Raw genomic sequence first — 8368 nt, forward strand, 5'->3', positions numbered from 1 at the left:
CACGCGCCTCAATTGAGTCAACCGTGACAGCCGCTGCTGCTACAGAAACAACGACAACAAAAACAACACCATCGATATCAATAATATTATCAACAACAAAAGCCTCATCCGTAAATGGCCGTGGCCGATGCTTCTACTGGGTGGAGTACATCAAGGGTAATAATAATATTAAGCAGAGCAGGGAAGAGTCGGAATGATGAGGAGCGCGACATCCGGCTTCTGCTGTTGTTGTTGCTGACGTAACGCCCGCTGTTTGTGCGAGCACTGCGTCGTACCTAGACATCGCAGTAGTAGAAGTACATATAATCGTCATGGGTTCGTTGGGGACTGGTTGATTTCTGTGACCCTATTCTATCGGTCAGGCTGGTGCCGGTGTGGGTCTGCCTCGGCCACACCTCTAAACACACATATGGGAGCCTGAGTCCGTATGTCTCTCTGTTCGATTTGTGGAGCATGCTACGTTCCGCGAGCTGTTCTGAATCGCGCGCGGTTTCGTCGTAGAGGCGAAGCCGCTTCGACTAAACGAAGCGTGAGAGCAGTTGCAGCAGCAGTGACAATAACAACAAATGACAAAAACGGAGAAGACGCCGTGCTAAAGCTATGGAGAATCGAAATCACAAAGTGAGCGAGCCGGTTAGTTCTGTTTTAACAAGGTAGAGATTTTCTTTTCGACGGAGAGACGGAGCGATGTTCACTCGTTGAGTTGACCCCGAGGGGCCCTCGTCAACGAACGCGCGGATGTTGTTGCTGCTGCCGCCGCCGCTACCGATGGCTATGTTGATCCTCTTCGCTGATTGTTCGTTTGCTGGTCTGTCAGAGTCCGTCGGCCTATGAGCGCGCATTGTAGGACATAAGTGTGCGCGATTCGGCCGCTCTATCGGCCAGTTTCAACAGTGGCGGCAGCAGTAGCAGCAGCGGCCATTGGATCGAGGCCTGCTCCGTTCTTGCCCATGGAACCCTGATGGCTGGTAAAAGTACCAGCAGTACGTCGATCGACCATAACCGCCGGATTGTCGTATCTTATTAACACAACAACTATAGATCAGTTCATGTGTTCAGTAAATTTCTCAGTGAGCCAGTCGCGTGGCGTCCACCACTATCTACGTGCAGATACTAACTGCGGTAAGAGCGGATAGAGGAGAATTATGCTTGGCGGTTATTGTTGTGTGGGTAACTGCAAGGAACCTCGTGCGCGAGGGGGAGGAGGAGGAGTTCATCTTGAAGTCGTCTTGTCATTGGCAAGACCATAATAGCCATAAGTAGTGGTGAAATAAATGAATCTTCATTAACTGAAGTTATAAATAGATGACGCTTCGGTGCTGGCTGGAAGCTCGATTGTGGCTTTGGCGGTTGATACTGTTGGTCTGTGAGAGGCGATCGTCGATGATTGAGATAAATGCATTCGGTGCCTTCGGTATAGGGGAGGTTTCTCTGCTTGATAAAAGTGAACATATGACGATCGGGACAGGAGACGAAAATAGGCATGTCGAAGATGATTCAGAACAGACGGGTCTCCTGATGAGGGTGATTACGATGATGCTGAAGTTGAGTCCTCAGAGAGAGATAGAGACGGCAGCGAATAAGGCGAAGCCAAATAGAAAGCTGGCCTTTAGTCACCAACGGTTAATTTGTAAACGTTGAACGGTTTCTATATCAGAGATCCGGGCTAGCCTGTCGGCAAAAGTGGGATAGAAGGCGATTGCAGCTAAATAACTGGGACAAATTTCTTGAAAAACGTAAAAACATATGTGTACTACTGTAGTAGTATTGGTTTATTCAGTTTTCAGGTTTGAGAAAACCTTTTACATCTTAGACCTCTACGAAAGTTTAGAATCTCACGTTTACCGGTATTTCATGGTAGATGACTATATACACACATACATATATACGTACGTACTCAAACCGATCGAGCACCATTTCTCTGTACTGCATGGCGTTTCGGGGCCGTTTTATTTAGCTGATAATGCATACGGGTGCACCTCTCCTATCGTTTTCCACTCTTCTTCGCCTGAGCCGAAGGAAACGCTAGAGTGAGCGATTAGCAGCAGTCCTCCTTCAGATGAACGTTCAGTTTTTAGATGGCTTTGTTAAGGACGAGCACGTAGCCTCTCGGGACAACGTCACAGGGTCGCGCACCATCACCGTGACGGACTCGGAGTTGCTTTGTATACGCGCTGTTCAGAGGCACCTCTTAGTCATCTTCGGCGTGTTCGCAGCTCTGTGTATGTCCTTATTGAATTCTCTCTCCAATTGGGAAGAAGAGGCCATAGGAGTAAGCTGGAGGCCCCGGAGTACGAAGTCGACTAAGTGTCAGCATGCGTACTTTTAGATAACTAATTGATGATCTGTTCTGCTACTGCAAACATTGTATTTATTCTAGATAGGTTCGAGTTATTCCTTTAGTCTAGGCAGTATCAAAAAGGTATGTATGTAGGGAGCCAAACGAGAAAAGAGAGAAGTAAACAAGTTTCAAATGGAAGTGACAGCTAGCGCAAGTACATGGCTGTGTTCTTTGAGGTAAACTAAAAGTGTTGTTCTGGATAAACGTTTTGATTAAAGGCGTTCAAAAAAGCTTGAGTCGTTCGATTGAAAGGGAACCACTTAGAAAAGCTACTGTGTGGGAGTGCGTACTAAATACGTATGAATTCGATATAGAAGATGGATAAGCTAGAGAATAGGTAAATTTATTTGTACTAATTATGTAGCATTAATGTATTGTTGGAGGGATTTACAGCGGCGATCCGTGGTGCCTTTCAACAAGAGGCTAACATGTTTAATTTGAATAAAATTCAGGAGGATACGGAGTAATACTATTCCGTGAATGGTCTTCACAAAAGAAGATTTAGAATATAAGTTTACTGCAATAACATAATCCTGCATCAGATCTGAGTGAGTGTGAGGATTCTCCTTTCAGAGAACGTGCAAAACGAATTATACTCTATACTTGTTGACAGTCGCTATATAGGTTTAGTTAACCACGAGTCTATCAGCAGCGATGGAGGATGACTTCATTATTGACAACGAGTCGACACTTGGCAACAAATGCAATTTTAAGTTCCACTGATTAAATGTCCATTCATTAGCAAAACCTGACGCCATTCACTGCATCACAAAGTTCGTGACTATCGAGATGATTTTAGTGTCATGTTTTAGCGAGCTTTGACTAAAAAAATAGTATATCAGTTGCTAAATTACTGAATAGTGGTAATTTCGTAAGAACCATAGTTAACAGATCGGTTGAAGAGCTCTGATTTTGGTCAACAAAGAAGTCGGTCCTGTTTCATAAGCTGGAATCAACGCATAGCCTGAGACGATAACACTGAACCTAGTAATAGCAGGAGAACGACGCGAAAAGTATTTCAGCCTTAACGGCTAAGCAGAAAATTCGACGCTGAAAAATGCTAAAGTTCATTGCTGGCCTACGAATTTTTGTGCAAGTTGACTCAACGGTGGTTCTGGCTCGGGATCTTAACCCAGATTATTTAATCCAAGCTTTCTTAAATAAAGTTATCTAGAACGAGCGTGCACTACCCAGAACAGCAATAATACTTCTAAAAATGAGTCGTTTAAAAAAGAGATGTCCTTCAACTTTGCTAATGAAACGGTACTGCAGCTGTCTGTCAACGAGCTGACAAGAGGCCGTAATGTTCTCGATATTATTCCTGTGAATGATAACCGAATAGACAACCGGGCAGTTTGTCAAGCTTCGAAATTTGTTGATTAGTATTGGGACAACCAGAGAAAATTGCATCGTTCAGCGCCGAAATTCATCTGCTCTTTAAAGGCACGTTCAGCGTCACCCGAAGGCTTAATTATATGCGAAAACCAAGCGAAACAACGATGATCAATAATGTTGAAAAAAGCATACGTTCTTCATAACGTTTTTCCTGCTAATGTGGAGCGCCATTTACGAAAACTTATCGAAGAAGGGAGAAGGAAATGCCCGATGAAATTGCTCATTTTCACCTCTAAGAGATAAGGAACCTCTAAGGTACTTTTAGGATAAGGATTTTTCTATGCTTTCTTAAGGCCGGCGTAGTTTTTAGTCTATTTCGGACTGCCATCATCAACCAGGTCCATAGGCAAGGTGACAGAAGCAATGCGTCTAACAAATGTCCAGGTTCTCTCACTACGCTAGTACATGGTCCCGAGAAGAATGAACAGCTTGCACTATCTGCGACAATGCAACTATCTACAAGGAGCAGTTTGCGTACTGGCTAAAATAAACCATCTTAGAGACGGAAAACGACTAGACCCCCATAGTTAACGATCGGAAACATCCCTATTGTATATGTTCCGATGTTAAATCCGCGCCCGCAGCGATCCTTCACATTAAACTTCTTAGAATGTCTTGAACTATAAAGTAGGGAACAATTGGCAAGCTGAATTGAATCGTTCCTAAGGTACAGGGATTTTTTGGATAAGAACGACTGACGATCTCTCCTTTGATTCCTAGGTAAGGTAGACTATGCTTTCTTGTGCAATTCTTGGTCTTCTTATGCACATATTGTGTGTTGATTGAAGTATGTTACGTTTAAAAACACTCATAATAGAGCATAAATAAATTTTTAGAGATGGGCAGCAAACGGTTGCTTTCAAGAACGTTTTTTGAAATTAATTTCTTACTTTTGACCATCACCTATCCACGTCGAAGTTTCCCATCTTACATAGAGATCCGTTTTATGATAATTCGTTTTGGCGAAAAGTTATCCAAACCGAGATTGTAATGAAAAACCTAGACACGCCTAGCACCATTTCGGTTAAGTGCGACATTGGCCCCACGTGACGGATCTTAGATCCACTATCACGCGAAAAACCAGTTAAATATTGCGAACGCTTTTCTCTAGAGATTCGAAATTATGCCAACAACACAATCTCTGCATTTGAATACATGCTTCACCAATGAGCAACATAGGCTTCGGATATTACTGTATTGTAAATGCACGACGCTGATTAAGACGATGTATTTCAATTAACAGAACGCAATGATGCGAAAATGTTTGAACAGAGAAGTTTCATTTGGAAATTATTCGCTAAGTTTATTATCTAAACGCACATCTTTGTTGGTGTCTTAATAACGATCGAATGAACTCAATTACTCCGATGGGAAAGTCTGACTCATAGGCTCATATTCATTTTTTGTTTACTCACAACTGAGATCTTCACAGTTGACCTTTGTCGACAGACCTGCACCCATGAGTTACTCTCATGAGAAAATCCGAAGGGGTGGATGTGCTGCTGGTGGAACGTCAATCGAACTACGCCCTTCAATTTTAAAACGGTTGTAACATTATTCTATTGGGTGTAGCTGTCAATCTTGACGGAGAGACGGTCATATAAACGATCTGGCGTTCCGTAGTGACTTAAATGGACGATCCTCTGAAAGGAATTCTTTGCTATGCTGAAATCTGTCACATGAAAACTGACCGACTAGATAACGTTTATCATAATGTAAATCCATATGGATTTCTACACATTACACATGCGCTCTGCGCTCATCGACTGGCTAATGAAGGACGTTGAGAAACAGCAATGTGTAACCTGGATAACTAACTTGTAGACCATTGATCCTGATGACACTACTGTGCCAGATTAGATTATGTAGTACGTGTTTGTGTACCGAGCGGCTAAAAACACAGCTAGCGCCAGAAAAAAAAATTCGTTTCGTGCTAAAACAAGCTAGCCATTTGAAACAGTGCCTAACCATACGATAACCGGACCTGAAACTCGAAGCACTTAGTATCTACTAAATGGTTAAGAGCACGGCTGCGAAATTAATCTCTGGCGTGTTACGTTTAATTCTACTGCAGTTAAGTATTGATTTTGATGGCTGTTTACTTCCAGCATAAAGATGTGCCAATGATTTTGTTTTGTGTCTGTAAATTTAGTTGGGAAATGTAGCGTAGGTCAACAGTGCACATGTTTACAGGATGCATTGCCAAGAGCTCGTGCATAGGCTTTCTCCTAGAAGCCGATCTGCGTCCAAACTATTTTAATGAATCCAGACGCAAGCTCGAATCATCCTGCACTGGAAGGACACAAATTCTGAACGCCCGTATAATCGTACCTTTCCTTACCCCAATGCTGGTGCAGGAGTGAACTAAATACCATCGGCATCAGTGTTGCCTAAAAAACGATCGACGCAGGCAAGTGTATACTAATATTGATATATGCGCTTTTTCCTTAACCACCCCCCTTTGAGAAGCTTTATTTCGTTCCAAGAAAATAAGTTTTCCACTGTATTCGATGCCTATTTGAAGCCTACAAGACGTGCTTGGAAAAAAATTCATATGAAATTGTGTCCGGAGATTAGTCTCAGCTGTCGACAGAAAAATCTATTAGCAGACAAAGTTATTAAACCAGTCGTAGTTTCGATCCGAATTCGGACCTGTAGTCGGACGGTTACCCAGTTCTGCGGCATCCGGGCGGAAACAAGAATTCACAAAGTGAACCCTATAAGAATACTACAGGTAGTGATCACCGTAGGCTGACCGCGTTAATCGTGTAGCATATCTGAATCTGCTAGCAACGGGTTCAATGACTATGGTAGTTGGGCGATTCTGCCGACGGTAACAGGATTGCCGTATTGCAGTTTAATATTTCTAGATAAATACAGGTAAATGGCGACTCATACTATCGTTTTCGGTTGTCGGGCAACGTTGACAGATTGTTGTATCTGGAATTATTACAGAGAAGTGTACAGTCTGAGTAGCATAGCGCGAGATAGCTTGTGCTGGTAGAAAAAGACAATCATCTCTTGGCGGCCGGCAAAATCAACCGTTTAGGTTAAGCAAAAAGCAGCTAATCAAACATCTGCCTATCGAACTCGATGAGGCGCGATGTGTCCTTTGAGAAAAATTAAAATGAGGTACGCCCACAGCTCGTTTCAATTCTAGTTGAGAAGTAAACACGTTGACATTGCAAATGGGGAAGAACGGTCATGATGACTGTGCTGTCATTGTTTTTTGGGGTCAGGTCTATAGTAGCCTTTAAACCTTAAAAGCTAGATGGACTGTTGGTCAAAATAAAAGTTTTGTATACGCCAATTGCAATTAAGCGATCCCCACGTTAAAGTTCGTCGCGCTTTGTTTAAAGAGGACGACGCTCAGTTGTAACTTGAAGTGTTATCGTTATGAAATGATTATATCTACCTGTGTCGTCAGCAGCGGACCTACGTATGTCTAATGGTCAGTGTGTGAGTATGGACGCATCGAACATAATCAGATTTCAGCCCTGATAACTACTGACTACAGGACGCAGCCCTGATACGTAGCGATCTATTCTAACCTTTATCTTCTCGCAAGCTCAATTAACGCGGATCTTGATGTTGAAACTTATCATAGCTGGAATATTACTTCGATATTGTCGTCTTGTCAACAATATGAATCATTTTCAGTAATTACAAATGTATGTAAATTCGATTATAATTTCACAATTGTGTGTCATATTATAATGTAACTATATTTAACATTACGACGTATTTCACATAAGGTTGTAATTATTGACGTGCGTGCCATATGACGGAGCCATGTATTGCCATATATATATATATATATATATATATATATATATATATATATATAGAATAGTCACTAGCACCTTTAACAGTAATAAGGAAGAGGCCTGATCTATAGGCCCGCGGAGTGTGATAAAGCAACAATAAAATCGTTATATACTTTTTTCATAATAATGTTAAATATAATCGTACATCTTTGTAGTATTTTTGTATATCATAGCTAAACAATAAAATATTAATGACAATTTAGCAATGGTGACAAGCTAACAAACATGAACCTACCTAGGAGATCGTTTAGGCCTATTTGAGTTTGCATCCCTCAGGCCATGTGGCAGACAAGGTGTGGAATGAAGTTATCTATCAGTTACATACTATAGTAATATAGCAAAAAGGCTACTTGGCTTACGTTGTTCTCCCATCACGTGTGTAGGGTGTATATATATACAGTACGGAACTATATGTTAGCCTGTCTTTTGATGGATAGCCAGTAGCTGATTTCGTTAGGAATTTACCTATAAAAGCAAACATATAGAGATATTATAAGGTCATAGGGTTATTTCATAACGATTTCGTGGACGTATCACACTTGCATGCTTTCATGAATCGGCATAGCTTCTCATCATTTGTATTGACGATAGCTCTATCGCGATAACGATATTTACAGACACAAGGAAATCAGGCCAATACAAACAGATTCCTTCAAAGGGGTACGAACAGAGGAGGGAAAACAGTTTCACTCTAGGTATGTGCAACCTTGGTCGCGGACACTGCATTCGGCACAAGGGAAACTACACAGATGACCCGCCTCAAAAAGTCATCATACCTCCTTAGCTTCGTCTAAATAGTTGATAT

Source organism: Varroa jacobsoni, unplaced genomic scaffold, assembly GCF_002532875.2.
Source record: "Varroa jacobsoni isolate VJ856 unplaced genomic scaffold, vjacob_1.0 scaffold_609, whole genome shotgun sequence".
In the NCBI taxonomy this organism is placed as follows: Eukaryota; Metazoa; Arthropoda; class Arachnida; order Mesostigmata; family Varroidae; genus Varroa; species Varroa jacobsoni.